We start from the raw sequence: 21,346 nt of genomic DNA on the forward strand, positions 1-21,346 counted from the left end.
GTGACCAGAGCTCACACTCTTTCCTCATCATTCAGTATACTCACCATGGACCATCCATTCTGCTTTTCTCAAAATATGGGTCTAGGAGGGGACACAGTGGAAGGAAGAGAAGAAGACAATGGCTTGTGTACTTCAAGAGAAATCTTTTCTCTTCCTTCCCCTCTCCCCCAAGGTTATGATGCCATCTCAAACGATGTGAATTATGAGCAGTGATTAGAAGATACGTGAAATACAAAATGTTTCTCTAAGAGAATGTTTTATTGCAGCTGCTTTACAATTGAGTGATAATTGACTGGACTAAAAAAGAAGGTATGAAATGTAGGACATGCACTTTCTTCAGAGATTTAAAAAGTAAGAAAAAATGTGGACAACATATGGAACTCCTGTAGTACTTTTTTGTTCTTTCATTTAGACATTCTGTGATCTCAAGTATTTCAAACATATAGAAAAGTACAGAAAATAACATAACGAACACTGATGGATTCCTCACTCAGTTCTATTAAATTCTAACGCGTTACCTCTTCTTACCTTTCATCCTCTCTTTCTTCTCCTCTTCCTCCTCCTTAGTGCTCATTTTTAATAACATGATTCATATTACTTTCTAAAAGAATATTTTTAACTGCCTGCTTCCCTTTATATTTTAAAATTGTTTCAGAGGGCTGTGGAGACTCACAGTTGGCTCTTGGTAGACATAGTAATTAAAGACGTAAGAATAGCTAGCACGATTTCACATGGAAAATGTCTCAGCTGTGGTCATCATGATATGGGTTTGGAAATAAGCCACCTCATTCCACAAGACGAACTTGGGAGAAAATAACTTAGTCATAAGGATGTAGGACTGAATTCCCAGGAAAACACAAAACACATGCTGCAGGGCGCACCTTTGTAGATGCCACAATTTATCTTGGAATAAGTATTATGCATAGAATGCTGCATTATTCACTACCACCCCCACTTGGGACAGGAGACAAAGAAAATACTTCTATGTCGATGAGTCTCAGATTTTACATTTTTCCAGCTTTTCAGGCTTCCTCAGTTACTCATGTGTGATTTCAGAGTTGCCTGTTGTGACAGATAGGGGGTGCCCAGGGGCCCTGCCTCCTGGTGTTCACGCTCTTGTATAATCCCCTCCCCTTGAGTGTAGGTATGACCCTTAATTGTCTTCTAAACCAATAAAACAGGGCAAACGTGATAAGGGAATGTCTCACCATCTTGTTATGTTGTATGGCAGAGGTGATGGTGATATGATATTGCCTCTGTAATTATATTGCATTAGTTGACTCTCTTGCTATCAGACTCTCTCCAGAGTCTTATTGTCCTTTGTGACTTTGAAGAATCAAGCCCCATGAGTCCTATGGCTGCAAGGAAATGAATTTGTCCAAAACCTGAGCAAATTTGGGAGCATACCTTTCCCCATTCATGCCTCCAGATGAGAACCCAACCCTGACTGAGCCCTTGATTGCGACATTTCACAGGACTCAGCTAAGATGTGCCCAGACTCCTAATCCACAGAAACTGTGAAGTAGTAAATGTGTGTGGCTTTAAATCACTAATTTTATGATAATTTGTTATGCAGCAATAAAAAATGAATAATAGCTTTGATAATTTATTTTCTGGCCAAGTATTCTTGGTCTTGGTATATCTCCCTAGGAGTTTGACAACTGTTGTTCTCTTGTTGCTTCTGGGATCAATGTATATTATGTCTATATCCACTCATTTTCCTGATACTAAAATGGGACTAGGTCAGAGCAACAAAGAAAATTCTTGCATAAACAATATTTCCCATCTTATCTATATATAAAGCCATTTTGTGATTTTTAGTAGCAAGTGATTCTTGAACTCCTTAGAATTGAGCTTAGCCTGAAAACTGCTCAAAAATTAAATTTGACCGCTGATGAGACTATAAATTGATAAAACTTTCTGGAAGGCATGGTTGCAATACATATGGAAGGCTTAAATATATGCATGTCATATGACCTAGAAATTCTTTTTATAGAAAATACCAGACATTCATTTAAGTATTCAAACGCATACAACGGTGTTCATTGCAACATTGTTTATAATAGGGAAAAATTGCAAATAAAACAGCAGAAATGACCAAATAAGCCATAAGCTGAATAACTTAAGGAATACCATGTCACCATCTAAAATTATGCTGTAAATGTTTATTTATTGCTCATTGGACAATATAATTAAAAATAAAAAAGTATATACAAGAGAACTTGTATTGCACTCCCATTTGTGTGTGTAAACTATATATGGATATTAAAAACAAAACTGAATGGATACCAAAATGTTAGCAGTGATTATATTTGGGTGGTGAAATCAGATAATTTTTTATTTATTATTCTTCTGGCTGTGTTTTCTAATGTCTCTAAACATTCACATATACTTTGTGTAATTTAAAAAATTCATAGTGTGCTTTTATGCTTTTTGTTTGTTTGTTTATTGATTTTTTTGTTTTGTTTTTTGACACGGGCAGGCTCTGGGGATCAAACCTGGTCTCCGGCATCGCAGGCAAGAATTCTGCCACTGAGCCACTGTTGCACTGCCCTATTTGTTTGTTTTTAAAATGATGTTGTGTGGTCCTAATTCCTGATCTGTAGGTGGGTCAGGCCTTGAGGATGGTCCCGGGGACCTGCTGGAGACTTGTTATGTGACGTTGAGAATGTGGTCTCAGCGTACCAAGTCTGCATCCTCCCACTTCCACCCCCCAGAGAGTTTGCCACAAGCATAGTATCGAGCTGTCACCCAAACTTTGCCCAAGCTCACACAGCTGACTCATGCTTCAACAACAAACCTGGCTTAAAATGAATTGTTTTTAACCACAGCGATGTGTCAATATCTATCCCAAAACGTACAGCAGATTCAACCTTAATCACTCCAGACTAACTCTGTGCTGAATGTTGGTGGTAGAGATAGCTTTATGAAAAATTTAAATACTCAGGGAGTAGAAGGCTGTGAAAATACAATTATTTGTCCTACAACATTCATTAGATAACCACTGCCATCTATAAAAACATTTACAAAAAGCACACCTTATGCATTTTTATTGTACATTTAGAAGATAAAATTATACTGTATTTAATGTGCTTTAGATTTTGCCATTATTTTCTTCTTTTATGTTATTCCTAGAAATACTAGAAGAGTGAAAAGATGCAGAGCGTGTGGGAGAGAAGGGTTAGGATGATTCAGAAAAAGAAGGGTGGAGTAAAGGGCTCTGGGAATTTGTAGCTACTGAGGGTCCATCCGTGTGAGTCATGGAGCCACATGTATCCCAGCATTTTTGAAAGGGTGATGGGGTAGCTTAGAGAAGATCAAAGAAAACACAGAGGAGGGTTAGTACAGAAAGAGAGAAGGAATAAGACAGGAAATGGGGACATTGGGAGGCCCTACTCATTGGGAAATCACTGAATCAGAATGTTTTGTAAGGCTAGAAAGGGAAGAGGAAAGCTTAGAAGGGAGAATCCATCGTCCTTTCCTTTTTACCAGCCTGTGATCACTAATGGGCATACTTAGAAGGAGGTCTGCACAGACAGTACGGGAGCGGAGGATTAGGAAGGCATAGAGGATCATTAGTAGGATGTGAAACTATGGAGGAACTGGAGTAAGGACAGACTAAGGAGGAGAGTGAGAAGAGGGAGAATAGTAAACATTTTTAGGTAGTAGCCTATTCTGGGTGAAGAACGGACAAAAAGAAAGTGGGGAGGCAATGAAAATTCCATTATGTGGTAGTAAAATCTTTTCCCCTGCTTTAGGAAAGGCAACGACATAAGAAAAACAGTCATCTCTCTCAGGCTTTCTGCCAAACCTCAAGAAAAATGAGAGCTGTTTCGCTATCAGCTGTTTCACCAAAAGAAAGAAAGGAGGCTGCTATAGGTTGAATTGTGTCTCCCCAAAAGGTATGCTCAAATCTTAATCTTTGGTCCTGTAAATGTGACCTGATTTGGAAATAGGGTCTTTGAAGATTAGTTATTAGTTCAGAGGAGACCAAACTGGATTAGGGCGGGCTCTAATCCAGTATGGCTGGTGTCATTATAAGATGGGAAAATTTGAAAATTGAAAATTTTCAAAAATTTCTCGCTGGACAGAAACCAAGGAGAAGACCATGTGAAAATGGAGAAGGCAGAGATTGGAATGATGCATCTATAAGCCAAGGAAAGCCAAGGATTGCCAGCAAATACCTGAAGCTAGAAGAAGCAGGAAAGGATTCTCCCCTACAGGTCTGATGAAGCATGGCCCTGCTGACATCTTTTTTTTCCTCATTTGTGGCATGCTTCTTTTTTTTTAATGCGATTTTATTGAGATATATTCACACAGTCTACAATACCTTCAAAATGTGCAATCAAAGGCTCACAGTATTATCACATAGTTCAGCACCACAGTCAATTTTTTATCATCATATAGTTGTATATTCATCACCATGACCATTTTTACATTTGCATCACTCCAGTAAAAGAAATAAAAAGAATAAAAACCTTACATCCCATAACCCTTACCCCTTCCTCTCATTGACTACTAGTATTGCAATCTACCCCAATTTTTTTCACCCCTTATTTCACCCCTACCCTTATTATTTAATTATTGTTTTACTCATCTGTCCATACCCTGGATAAAGGGAACGTCAGTCACAAAGTTTTCACAATCACATGGTTACATTGTAAAAGCTATATAGTTATACAACCGTTTTCAAGAATCAAGGCTGCTGGAACACAGCTCAACAGTTTCAGATACTTTGCAGGAATAAGTTTCATAGGGGTGAATCCCAAGATCGACCCCTGAGCTTTTTTATTTGGTTGTCCCCACTGCTTGCAGCAACGTCAGGAATTCCTGGAGATTATTCTTATGCATTATATAGATATCCCTTTTTGGTTTATGGTATATTGGAGTGGCTAGAGGGCAATACCTGAATTTGTTGCACTGTAACCTTGATCCTTCCAGTAACCTTGATTCTTGAAGACAATTGTATAATGATATAGCTTTCACAATGTGTCTGTGTGATTGTGAAAACCTTGTGTCTGATATTCCTTTTATCCAGGATGTGGACAGATGAGCTTTCGACAACCTTATTTTTATTTATTTAACAACACATACATGAGTGTTGTGTGCTAGTACAAATATTAACTAATTTAATGTTTGTAATAACTCTTAAGGTAGTATTGTTCTTATCCCCATTCTTCAGATGAGGAATTATGCTAGGTGACAGTTGTTCTAATAAAATACACATTCTTTTGTAGAAAAGACTTGTGCGAAAACAAGAAATGACTCTGGTGGTACTCTTTAGGAATTTCAGGCCAATGAGAAATAGCTCTTTGGAGAAAGGGACATGTTAACACCCAACCATTCTGGCAAAATTTTTATGTGTGGTTGAAGTTCAACTACCTGGTTCAACTTGTCCCTGACTGCTATTCAGACTCACTTTGAGTAATTGGCTGGTTCTTTTTCCATCATGTCCAGTCAGTGCTGCATCCCTAGCATCTGCCTAGTGCGCAGTGCCCAGTTCTTTATTGGGGGTTAAATGTGCATTTCATGAATGACTGATTGAATGAATGAATGAATGAATGTGAATCCAAAAGCTCTCAGGTTCACTTAATCAGAAAAGCATTTCTTGACTAGATACAACAGATTTAAATTGCAATTTAAATAAGGAGAAGCCTGTGCTACAGTGGCAAAAGTTGGGCATAGAAGATAATAGAAGAAAGGAGAATCAAATGGATATTTTTAAATACTTAGAAAATAAAGAGCAGGAATTAGAGAGAGGAGGATGAGGTTGAAGGGAATCTAGAAGTTCCCAGATCAGCTGGAATAAATTGAATGTAAATTAAAGGCAAAGGATAAAATACTACCAGGCAGCCAATGACGTTGGATGCTCCAGGTCCAGGAAGCCAACGGAGAGAGCAGTTGACAGAAGGTGGGAGGAGAATATCTAGAATGATAGTAATATCTGCCATTTATGGAGCATTTATTCTGTGAGAATGATTTTCATTACTTGATGTTTCCTAATTTATCTGAGCACAACTCTGTGAATTAGATTATAGTTTTATTATTATCACCATTTTGCAAATGACAAAACTGATTTACAGAGAGGTTAAGGAACTTGTCCAAGGTCACACAACTTACGAATGGCAAAACTGAGGTTTGAACTGGGCAGTTTGCTCAGGGTCTGTACAGTTCACTGTTACCATTAGCCACCTCTCCCACAACCTCCATGCAAGGGCAGCAGCCATGTCAAAGTCAAACAAATCAATCTATGTTTTTTTTAAATGTGATTCCAACGAGACTGCACCCATTCTCAAGTCCCTTTCATAAAGAAATTTTGGAGCTGCTATCCTGCTAAGAACTGGCTGGGGAGCCAAAGATAGACTTCAGTACAGATCCTGAGGACTACGATATAATTCAACTGTCCGAAAAAATCAAAGTGATGCTTCAAAAACTAAATGTGGTAGGGAAATAAAAATAAAAGGGGTAGGTGACTGTTCTGGATTAAAAGAGACTAAAGAGACATTACCAACAATGATATAATGCATAAACTTGGTTTCTAAAAAATAGCTATAAAAGGCATTGGAGGAGAGTTGGGAAATTTGAATATGGACTGGATAATATATGATATTAAGGAAGTATTGTTGATTTCCCCAGGTCTTATAATGGCAGTATGGTCACGTAGCAAATGGACCACATTCTTAGCAGATGCGCGGTGAATCATTTAGGGCTGAAGTGTCATGATTTCTGAAACTAATTTTCAAATGGCTCAACAAGAAAAATAGAAACACTGATTGATTATCAAATATGGCAAAAATGTTAACGACTGTTGAATCTACGTGGAAGCTAGACAGATGTGCACTGAACTAGTCTTGTGAACTTTCTGCATGTAATTTTCATAATAATAAGTTTAGGGGTGAAAGAGCATAGAATGAGGAGACAGTGATTGCTTACAGATTGGCTAAAGAAGGCAGGGAACTTGTCCAATGCAAAGGCCTGCAGGAGTGAGTTCAAAAGCTCAGTTTGACCACACAGGGTTGAATGCAAATACTTTCTCAATAAAAGCAGAAATATAGAACTGGACCAAGGACCGGAAGGGAGATTTGGCAGTCAGTCCAAAAAAAAAAAAAAAAAGAAAGAAAGAAAGAAAACAATAGCAGCTGTAGAGGTAATAAAGCCGCCTGAACTGTCAGCCCATTTGTAAAGTCAAGAAGAAAAGAGTCGAGATGTGGAAACATGCAAAATCCAGTGATTTTCTGCAAACAGCTGGAGCCGGACAGCGAGGGCTGAGACCCTCACTCCACCACTCACTGTCTGTGACCTTGGGCAAGGTACTTAACCTCTGGGATGCTCAGTGTCTGCTACTAGCCCTTCACTCCTTAGTGGGGAAGGTTAAATCGGACAATGGATTTGAAATGCTTAAGCCAGCACCTGGGCCACAGTGAGAAGTCAACAATTGTTGTTCCCGCTGGTGTCATTCCAGGGAGGGTGGGGCAAAAGAGGACACTTGTTTGCCACTGGCTGAAACAGCAAAAACACCCCAACCCACATCTCCTGCAACTTTGTTCACAATTACATGTATGTTCAGGTTATTTAGTTTCTTCCCTTTAAGTGGAATTGTGTGGCCCCAGGTTAGCGATGATGCTAATGAAGTTAAACAGTCGAGGGGATTATGCTGCGGCATGGAAAATAAACAGCGAGGTCTCTGCTTCAGTGTTTATCTTGAATAATACCTCATCTTTGCCTGGGTAATTATCTCTCGACAGCAGACAGTTATCCAGCCGCAACGGATAATTCCATTAACATTACCACTTAAGCACAGCCTCTCCGGCTGCTCCAGTTCCCCAGCTGCTTGCTGGATCTTCAGGGCCTCAAATCATTTTGGAATGAAAAAGAGAAAGTAAATTATTCAAACACACTTTTTTTTTTTCCTGAGCAGGCCTCCTCACACCCTTGACTCATCGTTCCTAAAAAAAGTATTGCTGCTGAGAGTATTATTTGTAGCAATTTAGTGCTAGCTGTGGTACTGATTCAGGGGTTGATGCTAGCTGAACACTATCAGTTACTGGTATGCAGGGTAGTAATGATTTGAGGACCGAAAAATTGGAGGTGGGGCTGATGTTTGCATCTTAAAAGGAAAGTAAGTTCCATGTCCTTGGAAACTTGAAATGCCACAAAAGTATCCTGGCAACAAAATCTAAATCATGGGTATACTCAGCAGATAAAATGGTAACCCAGAGATTCACCAGAAAATAAATGAAGCACAGTTCATGAGAAATCCCACCTGAGCATCTATTATTTAAAATAAGAATGTGGGGCGGGCCGCGGTGGCTCAGCGGGCAAAGTGCTTGCCTGCCATGCCGGAGGACCTCGGTTCGATTCCCGGCCCCAGCCCATGTAAAAAAACAAACAAACAAAATACAATAAAACAAGAAAATGTTTAAAGATGTTTCCCTTCCATCCTTCCTTCCTTCTCTCTGTCTTTCCTTCCCTTCCTCCCTCTCTCTTTAAAAAAAAAAAAAAAAAAAAAAAATAAGAATGTGTACTGCCCCTCTAGGCCATGTGATTCTTTAGCTATATCTTTTACTGCTCTTATTGCTGGTTGGCAGTTTTAACAAAGAACATATGAGAATGCTTAGCAATAGTCCCCTATTTGTAGGGCCCCTTCCAGTTTACCAGGAGCTTTCCTACACATTATCTCACTTAATCCCCAATCCTCTCAATAGCCTTCCCAGGTTGGTGGCGTTACTGCCTCCCTCCTGCACCCCGACAAGCACAGTCTGCCCTGTTAACACAGACATAGGACCCAGTGGTGCAGAGTGATTAAATAATGTACTTAACATTGCATATTGAATATGGCAGAGGGAAGACTTGAATGGAAATCTTTGGATCCAGAGATCCTGCATGGCTTCTCCTTGAGAGAAGGGAAAATGTCTTTCATTCCATTTTCCCACCCAGAAGGGGCTTCAGGCTTTCTTTCAAGGCTAAAGATCTATCTTCTTTCAAAGATAGGAAATCAGGGTGTCTGCAGAGTGCACATTTCTGCCACTTGATTGACCCCAAGATGACCTTTACACTCATCTCCACTCTCTGTTAATTCCTAGAGCCTGAGTTCTGATTTAAGTGTTGACAGAATGAATGAATGAAGATAATGGATGCATTTCTCACAATGCTGACACATAGTAGGCACTCATAAAGGGCTTGTTTTATTTAAATACAATATATTTAGTAGCTTTGGCAGCAGATTTGGTCATGAAAGAGGTCAAAGGGTTGACTTAAATTAGGTTTGAGAGTTGGCTGGAATTCAATTACCCAAGACTCTCTAGCCTCTCCTGCCAACCATGATTAATGGAAGGCTGGCTAAAGTAGGTTGGGTTAGAAACACTGCAATCAACCTGTTTAGGAGAATGAAGCTGCAGGAATTATCTAAGGAGCTTTCTGAGGCCGGATGAAATATGTTAGGTTGGAAATATTGAACAAATATTATTGTTCAATAATAGCAGGGCTCAGATTCAATGACAAGAGACATGAATGATAAAGTTGGAAGGTCGTTGGCGCCTATTTTTTCTTTTTCCTCCACAATCACTCTGACCCTGGTAGGCCCACCTGATGTGGACAGATTGTCACTGAGGTCTGTGGATGGTTTGGATCCAGATCTTTAAAGAGGACCTTGCTGTTGGATATTGGAGTTTACATTTTGGAAAGGGGCCAGAAATTTTTAACAACTGAAACTCAGAGAACTGCATCAGGTAAAATAAGAAAAGGATCTACCCAACCCTCAATTCTTTTCTTTTTTCCAATACATATTTCCCTTCTCAGCCTCACTTTCAGGTTTATCTATTCTCTGCCCAGCAATTGGTGAAGGCAGAGGGAATTCAGTTACAAGTTTATTTTCATATCTAAATATTTTTTGGAGCCGATCTCCTGGAAGGCATTTCAAAATATGACCCTAATAGTTATTTGCTTGTATATATATTCTTTCCGTCTACTAACTGTTATTTGAATCAGGTTTCAAAATTTCCCCATCCTTCTACATTTGTCTGACTTAGATGAGGTAAGCCCAAGGAGATAACAAAATAGATTTTTTTCTTTTTATTGTAATTCTTACTCTGCTCCTTGATTTCTGTCCAGTCTGCATTTCGGCCCTAGACCTGAAGGCTGGCCTAACCTGCATGGCTGGCTTATGACGGCAAGTTTAGGAATCATGTAGTTCTCTACCCTTTGCCCCCTCTTTGGTCAAGTTCCTTAATTAACTTAGTTAAAATGCAGTCATTATGAGAGTAACTGCGATTATATGTTTTAATAGCTTACCTGTCCCTATGCAGTAGTCCATTTCATCCTAATAAGAAATATAGAGATGTGATTTGACATATGGCTCTTCAAGCTCACAAAATGAGCTCCAACTTGAAAGAGCTCCAGACTATAACAGCGTTTATTATTTTTAGAGCATTACCTAGTCATTTTGATTAATTTGCTTGGAGTGCGTTTTCCCTGCAGCTCCCCAGGGAGAGGTGAGGAAAAGATGGTAAAAACATAAATTTCCTTTGGTGATGAGTTCACATCTGTTTAGAACTGTAACATGGCAAATCATTGTGAAATCTTCTAATGGGTGCCTGCCCCCTGCCAAATAAGCCTAGTACCAAAAGCACATGAAGAAATAATTGAAAGACACTGGACTGGATCCAAAGGGCCGTGGCTAATGTTTTACCTAATCTCTTTCCTGGTTTCTCCAGCCTATGGCTGGCCTTACCCACATGATGTACACTTCAGAGCTTCCTTGCAGTTGCTTTTTGGAAATTTGCACCATTTAAACCCCTGGCAGAAAAAAAAAATAGAACTATTAATAGAGACAAAAACATAAAAAGGGGAAAGATTAGCACCCAAAATAAGAAGGTGGGCTGTTGGAAGCTAGAACATGTCTTCTGAAATTGTTAATTCCCCACCTGTGGGGGTGGGGACTAACTTGGGACACAGAGCAGCCTATATAAAAGAGGGTCAGGCCCTGGAAAAGGACCCCAACAGGGCGGCAGCGGCTCAAACTCAGAGCCAGTGAGTCTGCAACTGAGGCAGGGGTGTACATGAGCTGGGAACAAAAATTTCACAGCAACCAAAAAAGCCCATGTTTTTCCAGTTCTTTTTATCTGGGCTCACTCTTGTACACCACTGACTCTAGAATATTAGAAGGATGGGGTAGGGTGGGGTTTAATGATTTCTGTTTTCTTAAAAGGAAAGAACAGAGTATTCTCCTTGAACAATTAAAATTCGCCTGAACAATGATCATAGTGGTTCATAAAATCATTGAGCAATATCTGATTGTATTTCTTTGGAACTGGCATTTCAAAGGTGGCATTGGCAAATCAAAGAGCAGAAAAAAATTCCGCTGCTACTTGTGCAGGAATTTGGACCTGAGATATTCATGATGTTAATTATTGATGATTTCTGTTGACCTAAGCCAAGCTTTGAGCTTCAAGACAATATGCCAGGAACTGGCAACAAAAACAATCGTTCATTGCCAGAAAGGGTAACTGAACTTCCTATTTTAGAAGGACAGAAGGAGGTCTTTAGATCCTGTATTCTAAACCAAAAAAAAAGGACAGAAAAAATTTTTTTGGCTTCAGACCTGGAATTTATTTTTTGAACAAGAGATGCACTATACTGTTAGAAAATACAAAACATGAAAATTCAAACTTGCCAACTGAACTAAACAACAATGGATCATTTTATAGAAGGAATTGTTATTAGGTCCTTTTAAATAAAAACTCCTTAAGCATCTTTAAAATAGGAAGTGATATATATGTACTTTTTTTTAAGTTTAGGATCATAGTTTTTTTTTTTAACGTGAAATATAACATATATCCAAAAAAGCAATAAATTTCCAAATATATTTTAACAAGCAGTTATGGAATAGATTTTAAAGTTGGATATGGATTACAGTTCCATGAGTTTTCGTTTTTTCTTCTAGCTGCTCCAAGACACTGGAGACCAAAGGAAATACCAATATAATGATTCAACAGTCATGCTCATTTATTAAATCCTATCTTCTCTGTTATGCTCCTCTTTCTTTCTTTTTTTTTTTTGAAAAATAACATATATACAGAAAAGCAATAAATTTCAAAGTACATTGCAACAATTAGTTGTAGAACAGATTTCAGAGTTTGGTATGGGTTATAATCCCAAAATTTTAAGTTTTTATTTCTAGCTGTTCTAAGGTACTAGAGACTAAAAGAAATATTAATATAATGATTCAGTACTCATACTCACTTGTTAAACCCTACCTTCTCTGGAAAACTCCACCATCACCTTTGATCTTTCTCTCACTCTTTAGGGGTATTTGGGCTATGCACATTCTAACGTTTTCATGTTGGAAGGGCTGTCTGTAATATGGGCTTGGGGGAATGGAACTAGTTGATGTTCTGGAAAGGCTGGGCCCTCTGCATTTCAGGACTTATCTGGTTCAGGGTTCCATCTGGAGGTTGTAGGTTTCTGGAAAGTTATCCTAGTGCATGGAACCTCTGTAGAATCTTATATAATGCCCTAGGGGTTCTTTAGGATTGGCTGGAATGGTTTTGGTTTTGGTTTGGCAAATTGTGATAGGTCACAATGTCTAACTGAAGCTTTAGTAAGAGTAACCTTCCGTGTAGTCTCTTGACTCTATTTGAACCTTCTCAGCCACTGATACCTTATTTGTTACATTTCTTTTCCCCCTTGTTTGTTGGGATACATTGTTAAGCCCACGGTGCCAGGGCCAGGCTCATCCCTGGGAGTCATTTCCTACGCTGCTAGGGAGACTTTCATCCTTGGATGTCATGTCCCATGTAATGGGGAGGGCAATGATTTCACTTGCACAGTTGGGCTTAGACAGAGAGAGAGGCCACATCTAAGCAACAAGAGGTCCTTCAGAAGTAACTCTTAGGCCTTCCTATAGGTAGGCAAAGCTTCTCCACCACATACTATATATGTAATTTTTAGGATAATAAAAAGTGAAGTCTACCAGTGTAACATTATTCCTAATATAGAATACCCAGGTTTGGGGTCAGACAGATGTGGGGTTGGATATCCAGTTCTACCACTTATAGCACAGGACTGTGGTCAAGTTACTTCATCATTCTGAGTCTCAGTTTCCCCATTTGTTAAATGAGGGTCATGGCTTCTTAAGCAAATTGGGGGAAGAGAAATGAAACAAAATAAAGTTTCAGTTGCTGAGAGATTTCAAATACAGTTGAGAGGTTATTCTGGAGGTTATTCTTATATAGATACTCCTTTTTAGTTTTTAGTGGATTTGAATAGGTAGAAAGAAATACCTGAAACTGTGGAACTGTAATCCAGTAGCCTCGATTCTTGAAGATGATTGTATAAGTATATAGCTTTTACAGTGTCACCATGTGATTGTGAAAACCTTGTGGCTGACAGTTCCTTTATTCATTGCATGGACAGATGAATAAAAAAATTAGCTCAAAAGATAAATAAAAAATAGGGGGATTAAGGGGGTATGGAATGTTTTGGGTGTTCTTTTTTATTTTATTTTATTTTTTAAAATTTTTTTGAGTAATGAAAGTGTTCAAAAATTGATTGTGGTGGTGGATACACAACTATATGATGATACTGTGAACCACTGATTGTACACTTTGGATGATTATGTGAAATATAAAAATATCCTGATAAAATTGCCTTAAAAAGAATGAGGGAGGGCTGTGGTAGTACTTGCCTCGTAAGACTTAAATGAACTGCTACACATAAAGCACTGAGGGAGGCTCTGCCACAAACTAAGTATTTCATAGCCATTTGGGCTCTCTTTCCTTTCCCCTGGTGGGACCTGTCAGTGTACAAAAGAAAATTAGATACGTCTTTGTAGCTTTAGATGCCTCAGTTTTATGTCAATTAAAATGTGACATCAAGCAAATAGGGCCCAAAGAATTCATAACTGTTTTTGCCTTTCTCATATTTATTTATTTTATTTACTTTTTATCATCACAATAAATTTTGTGTGTGTGTGAAAAATAACATATACACCAAAAAGCAATAAATTTCTAAGCACATCGCAACAATTAGTTGTAGAACAGATTTCAGAGTTCAGTAGGGGGTATAGCTCAAATATCTCTAAAGAGTGGGAGAAAGATCCAAGGTGATGGTGGAGGTATACAGAGATGGTAGGGTTTAACAAGTGAATATGAGCGCTGAATCATTATATTGAGGTTTCTTTTAATCCCCAGTGTCTGGGATCAATTAATAGTAAAACTTAAAAATGTAGAATTGTAACCCATATTTATTTATTTTTTAAACAAAATCTTACACAGCAATATATGATAGACACATTCTAAGCACTTTACAAATATTTACTCATCTACCCCTTCATAATAACCACAGGAGATATAAACTGTTATTCCCGTTTGACAATCGAGGAAACAGAAACACAGAAAATAGTTTATATGTAACCTGTCCAAGGTCACACAACAGTGACAGAGACAGAATTTGAACCCAGGTAATCCAGTCCATTTCTTTAGTTCGCATCCCAGGCATCTTTACCTAAGAACCCCTGTCCAAACCAAAGCGAACTGGATGAAACATCAGGGCCAGTTCTGTACACTCTATGAAATAATAGCAGGGCCAGAAGTATTGAAGTTGCAAAAGTCTCTGTTGATTTCAGAGCCAAAACCTCAACCCTGGAAGACCAAGATGAGGCTGACCTAACATACAAGCATAATTCCCAATCCTTTGGCGCTCTGCCCATCTTTCCACTCTGCACACAGTTTCGGAGCGCACAACCTCGTCTCAGGTTTCTTCAGGATTCCTCACCACCGTGGCTCAGGGAATGTGCACCTACTGGCTGTTGCAGTCTAAGTGGATGGAAGGTTGGTGGGTGGGAAGGAGGCAGTGAAGTAGTGAAAAAAAAAGAGAAATTACTTTTTTTTCCATTAACGATTCTTTCTTTCTTTTTTTTTTTCTTAATTATTAAAGCAATCCACGCTTGCGGCAGACAGTTTAAACGGCTGACTCATTCCCTTTTCCCAATCCCCTTCTCTCCCCACGGTCCAGCTGGGGTGGTCATGTGACACCGATCAGGTAGAGGTCTGTTCTGGCGTGCTCCTAGGGAAGCTCTGGTTTTCCTGATACAGACACTGTTACTTCCGTCCCGCTCTTCTCTCTTTGAACGCACAGCGTCTATGGTGACTGAAGAGACAGTGACCATCTTGAGACCATGAATGAAAAATCAAGAAAATCTCAGACACTGGTCCTGGCATTGTTGAGGTGCTGAAGCATGATAGTCTGAATTTTGTTACTTACAGCCAAGGACCATTCTACCTATAATTCATGGTAGAAAATTTAGAAAGTACAGGAAAAAAAAAAGGGGGGGGGGAATATCACCCATAATTCCTATCAGTCGAAATAACCATAATTAATATTTTGATATATCCTTTCAATTTTTCCTTTTTATAGTTATACAAAAATATGGACTAATGCTCTACAAATACTGTTTTGTAACTGATGTTTTAACTTATCAATGTGCTAGGCCATCTTTCTATATCAATCATATTTGTCTACTAGGCTTTGTATGAATGCTCCATATTTCTCATATTCATTTATTTTATTTACTTTTTATCAATAAATTTTGTGTGTGTGTGAAAAATAACATATATACCAAAAAGCAATAAATTTCAAAGCACATTGCGATAATTAGTTGTAGAACAGATTTCAGAGTTTTGTGTGGGTATAGGTCAAATACCTCTAAAGAGTGGGATTTTTAGTCAATTACCTATTGTTGGACGTTTGCTATTTCTAATTTTAATGATAAACAATGATGGTGTGAACATCGATTCTTTCCTTATTAAAAATTCTGAAAAGATAAACTACTGGATCAAAGGGAATGCACATTGTTAAGACTTCATATACCTGGAGATAAATGCAATCCAGAAAAGTTTTATCATGTTTTGTATTTTTACTTGCAGTGTGTGCCTTTCCTCCACATCATTGTCAACACTTTTTATCATCTTTTTAAGAAGTTTTTAGATTCAATAAGCAGTATTTCGAATTTTGCCATTATATTGTATTTTTAAATTATTTAGTAGATTAAACATATTTTCATGACATTGTTTGCCATTTCTAATTCTATTAATTGCCAATTATGGGCCAAGCCCTGGGCTAGGTAGTTTACATCTGTTGGTTTTTTTTTAATTTTATTATCCTCTGTTTTATGGATGAACAAGTTACAGCACATAGAGGTTACATAACCTGCTAAAGGTCACACAGTAAGTGATCGAACTGGGCTTCATAACTGGGTTGATCTGACACCAAAGCAGACACTTTAATAGTAACTTAATAATAATAAATAATAATAGTATTATTAATAAAAATAATAATGTTACTGGATATGTTCTTCAGCTTTTGAGTTGAATCAGCCCAGGAACCAGTAGAGAAGAGGTGGCAACCTTCAAGGGATGATTGAAGAGGTTCATGGAAAGAACTGCTTATGGATGTGTGGGGAGGGGTAAGGGATGATGAGGCACCAAGAGATGAGCAAAGGCAAGAATCCATTGTCATCCCAAACCTGAAGAGGCAAACTGGGAGAGCTCATAAGGGAACCTGGTAAGATCTGTAGTCAAGGGAGAGCAGTTGCCCAACAGGAACCATGTCCCAGGTGGAGGACCACAGCCACTGCCAAAAAACAGAGAAGCCAGCAGAGACTAAATGGGGGTGGAATACACCAAACTGATCCCCTGTTGCTGCCTTACATTAGCCAAATCCAAGTAGAAGCCAGAGGGTAAGCGAGTCTGGGTGAAGCATCGTGGAAATCTATCTCAGCAAGGGAAAGAAGGATGGACCTAAAGGGGTCGAGCATATTTTCTCATTGTTTCCTTTAGAAGAGCCAAACAGTGAACAGTATCATCCTGCAACTGATTACTGATATATTCCTAAACCATGTGCAAGGCTATTTTTGGGTTAAATGCGACCTTGTAGGTAAAGAGCATAGTACAGTTTGGTATATAGTAAGTAATCAATAAGAATGAGTTGCTATTTTTTTCACACTGTGCGTGGATCACTCCAGAAGATTCTACTTATTTTTATTTTTCTCTTAGCAACTCTCAGATCTCAAGTCACTGGCCATAAGACAACAATAGTAAAATAAAAATCCAAACAAAATAGAGAGGGAAGAAAAGAAAAGGAAAGATAATTTATTCTTCTTGGGCACACAGCTAGAGCACTTTTCCCAGCTTCCTTTATTCTATGGCTTCTTCTACAGCTTCCAACCTTTCCCTGGTGAGAACTTAACTTTGGTTTACATAAATTATTATGCTCTACCAAGAATCGCTATTTCAAAATCCCTTAAGAGGAATCGGGAGGACCAAAAGTGAGGGGCTTGGCATTGCATAGCATCAGTTTGATGAAGTTTGGAGCCAGTCTTAGCTTTGTCCTTGTCATGGATGTTAGAGACAGTCTGCCTGGGTTCTCAGCCAGTGCCGCACCTTTAAGTGATTTATTCTCTCTGAGTTGATAGGAATATAGAGCTAAGAACCATATCAGTGACACAGCCAATTCTCAACACAGGCCTGATGAATAAGATAATAAAATCTCTTCACCTCCAGAAGGTCACCTCTGGACAGTAATTTGGAGGAATAAGAGGACAAAGGGAAGAGGAAGGCCAGCCTCGTCGGAGGTGGTCACAGGACTTCTTGAAGATAGTTTCCCAGCTTGTTTGTGATTCCCAAGGCCTATCCCTAGGTTTTGAAAACATATCCTGGATCAGACTTCCTGGGTTTGAATCTTATCTCACTACCTCATTGGTCCTCTCATTACGAGGCAGCTAGGACAATGCCTGGCTTAAGTAGTTGCGGTAAACATTAGCTATCATTATTATTCCTTTTGTTGAACCCTTCAGTATCTGTCTGTCACCACATAGCGGCATTCTGGACAAAGTCATTGCCTCCTTCCTTGACAGAAAATCTCTGAGGAAGCATCTTGTCTTGAAACCGCTGCTCCATCCATGCCCTGCTTGCCTGAAATACCACTAATTCAGATAATTTTTAAAAAATGATTCATGACCTTCATGAAAGACTAGAAGAAAGAATGAATCTTCAGAATTGCAAGGTCACAGCCCCCTGCTCCAGTCCTGTGAGGGCAGTGATGGATGATGACAGGTGATCTGGTTATCTCAGGTTTCAATTGCTACTTATTCCAACTTTCCCATAATGACAAGACTGAGAAGCAGTGACTACAAAATATTAAAATATATAAAACTAAGAGCATCCAGGAAATGCATGTATAAGTAGGGTATGTTTTCAGTTCTTCCATCAAATTATATTCCCTAAAACTTAATCAGTGAAATCCTGATATGACAAGGTTAGTGCATGTGGTGGTTTGGAGCTATGTACCCCCAAATACATGTTCTTAAATGTAATCCATTCCCATTGTTAGTATGGCCTTTTGATGAGGTTACTTCAGTTAAGGTGTGGCCCAACTTGATCAGGATGGGACTTAATCCTATTACTGGAGACCTTTATAAACAGAGTAAAATTCAGATAGCTAGAAAGCCACAGGAAGCAAGAAGCCAAAAATCAACAGAACCCAGAACAGAAGCGAGAGACCAGGAGAGACTGCCATGTGCCCTGCTATGTGACCAGGACCAAGGACCATCAGAAGCCAATCCCAGAAAGCATCACCTTGATCATCATGCTTTCTTCGGGATGATGAAGGCACCTTGATGATGCCTTGGTTTGGACTTTTCCTAGCCTCAAAACCATGAGCCATAAATTCCAATTGTTTCAACTGATGCATGGCATGATATTTGCTTTGGTGGCCAGAAAATAAAAACAATGTATAAAGAAGGTGTTACAACTGTGTAGCTGCTGGGATGAACATGAATCTCTAGTCTATTAATAGTTTCTTACTCTAAGGTCTACCAGCTTTGCTCTTTGTGTTAATGGGGGGAATACGACCTGCTCTGACTAAGAAGCCCTCATCTGTCAGTGGCTGGACAGCATCAACTTTTATTTCTCATTCCCAAAATGAGTCCAAGATAATTCCAGGTCAGGGTTTGGGGTGGGATGGGGTAGCAATTCTGAGAAAACCCTACTCATGGGCATTCTTTTGGTAAAAGGGGAAACAGCGTGGAGGAGTCAATGTGAGAGATTTTTATGGGCCAGGCCTGGAAGTTGTACTGTTCACTTCTTCCCACATTCCATTAGCCAGAACTCAGTAATATGGCCATGCCATAGAATAAATCTCACGTCAGAGCGTGGGCTAAGAGGAACATTTTAGATAAATGATTTAGCTAAGAGATGGAAACCCAGAGATTATTCTGGCCCAACTACTAGCTGCTAGGTTCTTTACAGATATCACCTCATTTAATCCTCACTAAATCTATGTTTTATAAATAAGAAAGCGTGCTTTCAGGAAACATGTATTACTGTGATGGAAGTATGCCTCTGGAATCATTATGACATGGGTTTAAAGCTGAACTGTGCCATTTTCTAGCTTTGTGATTTTAGAAAAGTTACACAGCCTCTCTGAGTTAACGGGGCGCAAATGAACTAACATATGTAAAATACCTGGTACATAAGAAGTGCCTAATAAATATGCAATTTTAACTCTTACTTCCATTAATGATTCTCAACTTTGGCTGCACATTGGAATCCTTTGGGAAGCTTTAAAAAAATACCATGGACTGAGTCCTTCCCACCAGAGATTGGGATTTAATTGTTCTGGCGTGTGGCTTGGGTAAGAGAGCCTGCAAGAGTTTTAAATGCTCCCCTGGGGGTGATTCTCAAGTGCAGCCAAGTTTGAGAACCACTTGTCTTAATCGACTCACCCAGTATCACATAGGGACTTAGTGGGTGATGTAATAATGGTATTGTTAATGACATTTGGGTAGAGTTATCAGGACAGGGAACTAGTGATGCTCCCTTCCATCATTAAGGGAAAAGGTACAGAAAAACATGTGTTCCTTCAACTCTAATTTCCTCCAGGGAAGTGCCAAATTATTCAGATGAGGAAAGGCCAGACCGGTGTTTTTTGATTGTTGTTTATTCCCTTTAATGAAGGATTATCATTTGGGTGAAACACATTCTTTAGCATAAAGTGCAGGAATTCATGAGTCTGCAGATAGAATGCAAATTAAATGTATGTTCCAGGAAACAAGATAATGGTCAAAGCCCTGCTGTCTCGTGGAGGACTTCTGGATCCAGGACTGTTGTTGCCTTGCTGTGTGAGGCTAAGGCAAGTTCCTTAAACTCTCTGAGCTTCAACTTCCCATTATGTTAGGGTCATACTCATTTCCAAGGAAAACTGAAAACTTGACCTTCCCAGGTTAAAAAAATGCCATTTGCATTTGCACCCACAATTTGATGTACAATTTCAAGGAGGTCATTGACCACATTAAATTTTTCTGAATTTGGTAAGCTCTAAATCTTTCCAACTTTATGAAGTTACTCCAATTAAAACATTGTTTAAGGGTTTTGCTAGATGGTGAGCGCTACAAGACAATGATGATTGCAGAAGGGAGAGGGACTACTGAAAGGCGATATAAATGAGTAGGAAATAATCATGCTGAAACTTTGGATAGGGTGAGGCATTTCAAGGTCCCTGGGTCTAGACAGCCCATTCACCTATCTTAAAAAATACACATCTCATGAAAAATAATCAGGCCAAGGGATTACAAGCCTAGTTCAATTCTCTGTTCTGGAATTAATGTCTTTAAAATGATTTTCAAAGCCTTATATAAAAATTTCACATTTCATTATCATGTTCAAAGACACACTGCTCTGCGGACTAGTGACAGTGCAAGCTGGAAATGCAGAAGTTGTTCACCAGAACCCCACTTTTTCCAGCAGCTCATTGTGTGATCCTGGACAAGTTGCTTCACCTCTCAGTGCCCTCGCCTGTAAAATACAGATAACAGCATTAACCTCACAGCACTGGTATGAGGAATAGCTAATAAAATGTGATAGTGACACACCCAATTTAAATACAAACGGTTGTAAAACAACATAAGGCATTTTTAAAGATTTCCACTGCTAGGAGCTGGGAGCAGAGGTAATACGACTTTTGGAAGAGAACATTTATTTTCTCCTCTAGTGTACACTTCAATGAATAATCAATGGATAGTTATTATTCTACGTGCCAGATACTGTGCTAGGTGCTAGAGGACATAGAGCAGTCTCAGCCGTCCTGTAATTTTCAGTCAGCAATTCCAGGAAAGATATGTAACACCCAGTGGGAAATATTTTACATCATAGTGCGCGCTCTCTCTCTCTCTCTTTCACTTTCTGTAATTATTTACCAAATCCTATCTGTCTGCCTAAGAAAACTAAGAGCTTTGGGAAATGCAAAGGCATATAAGACACATCACCATCTTTGAAGAGTTTGAAATCTCATT

This window comes from Tamandua tetradactyla, chromosome 19 (genome assembly GCF_023851605.1).
Source record: "Tamandua tetradactyla isolate mTamTet1 chromosome 19, mTamTet1.pri, whole genome shotgun sequence".
In the NCBI taxonomy this organism is placed as follows: Eukaryota; Metazoa; Chordata; class Mammalia; order Pilosa; family Myrmecophagidae; genus Tamandua; species Tamandua tetradactyla.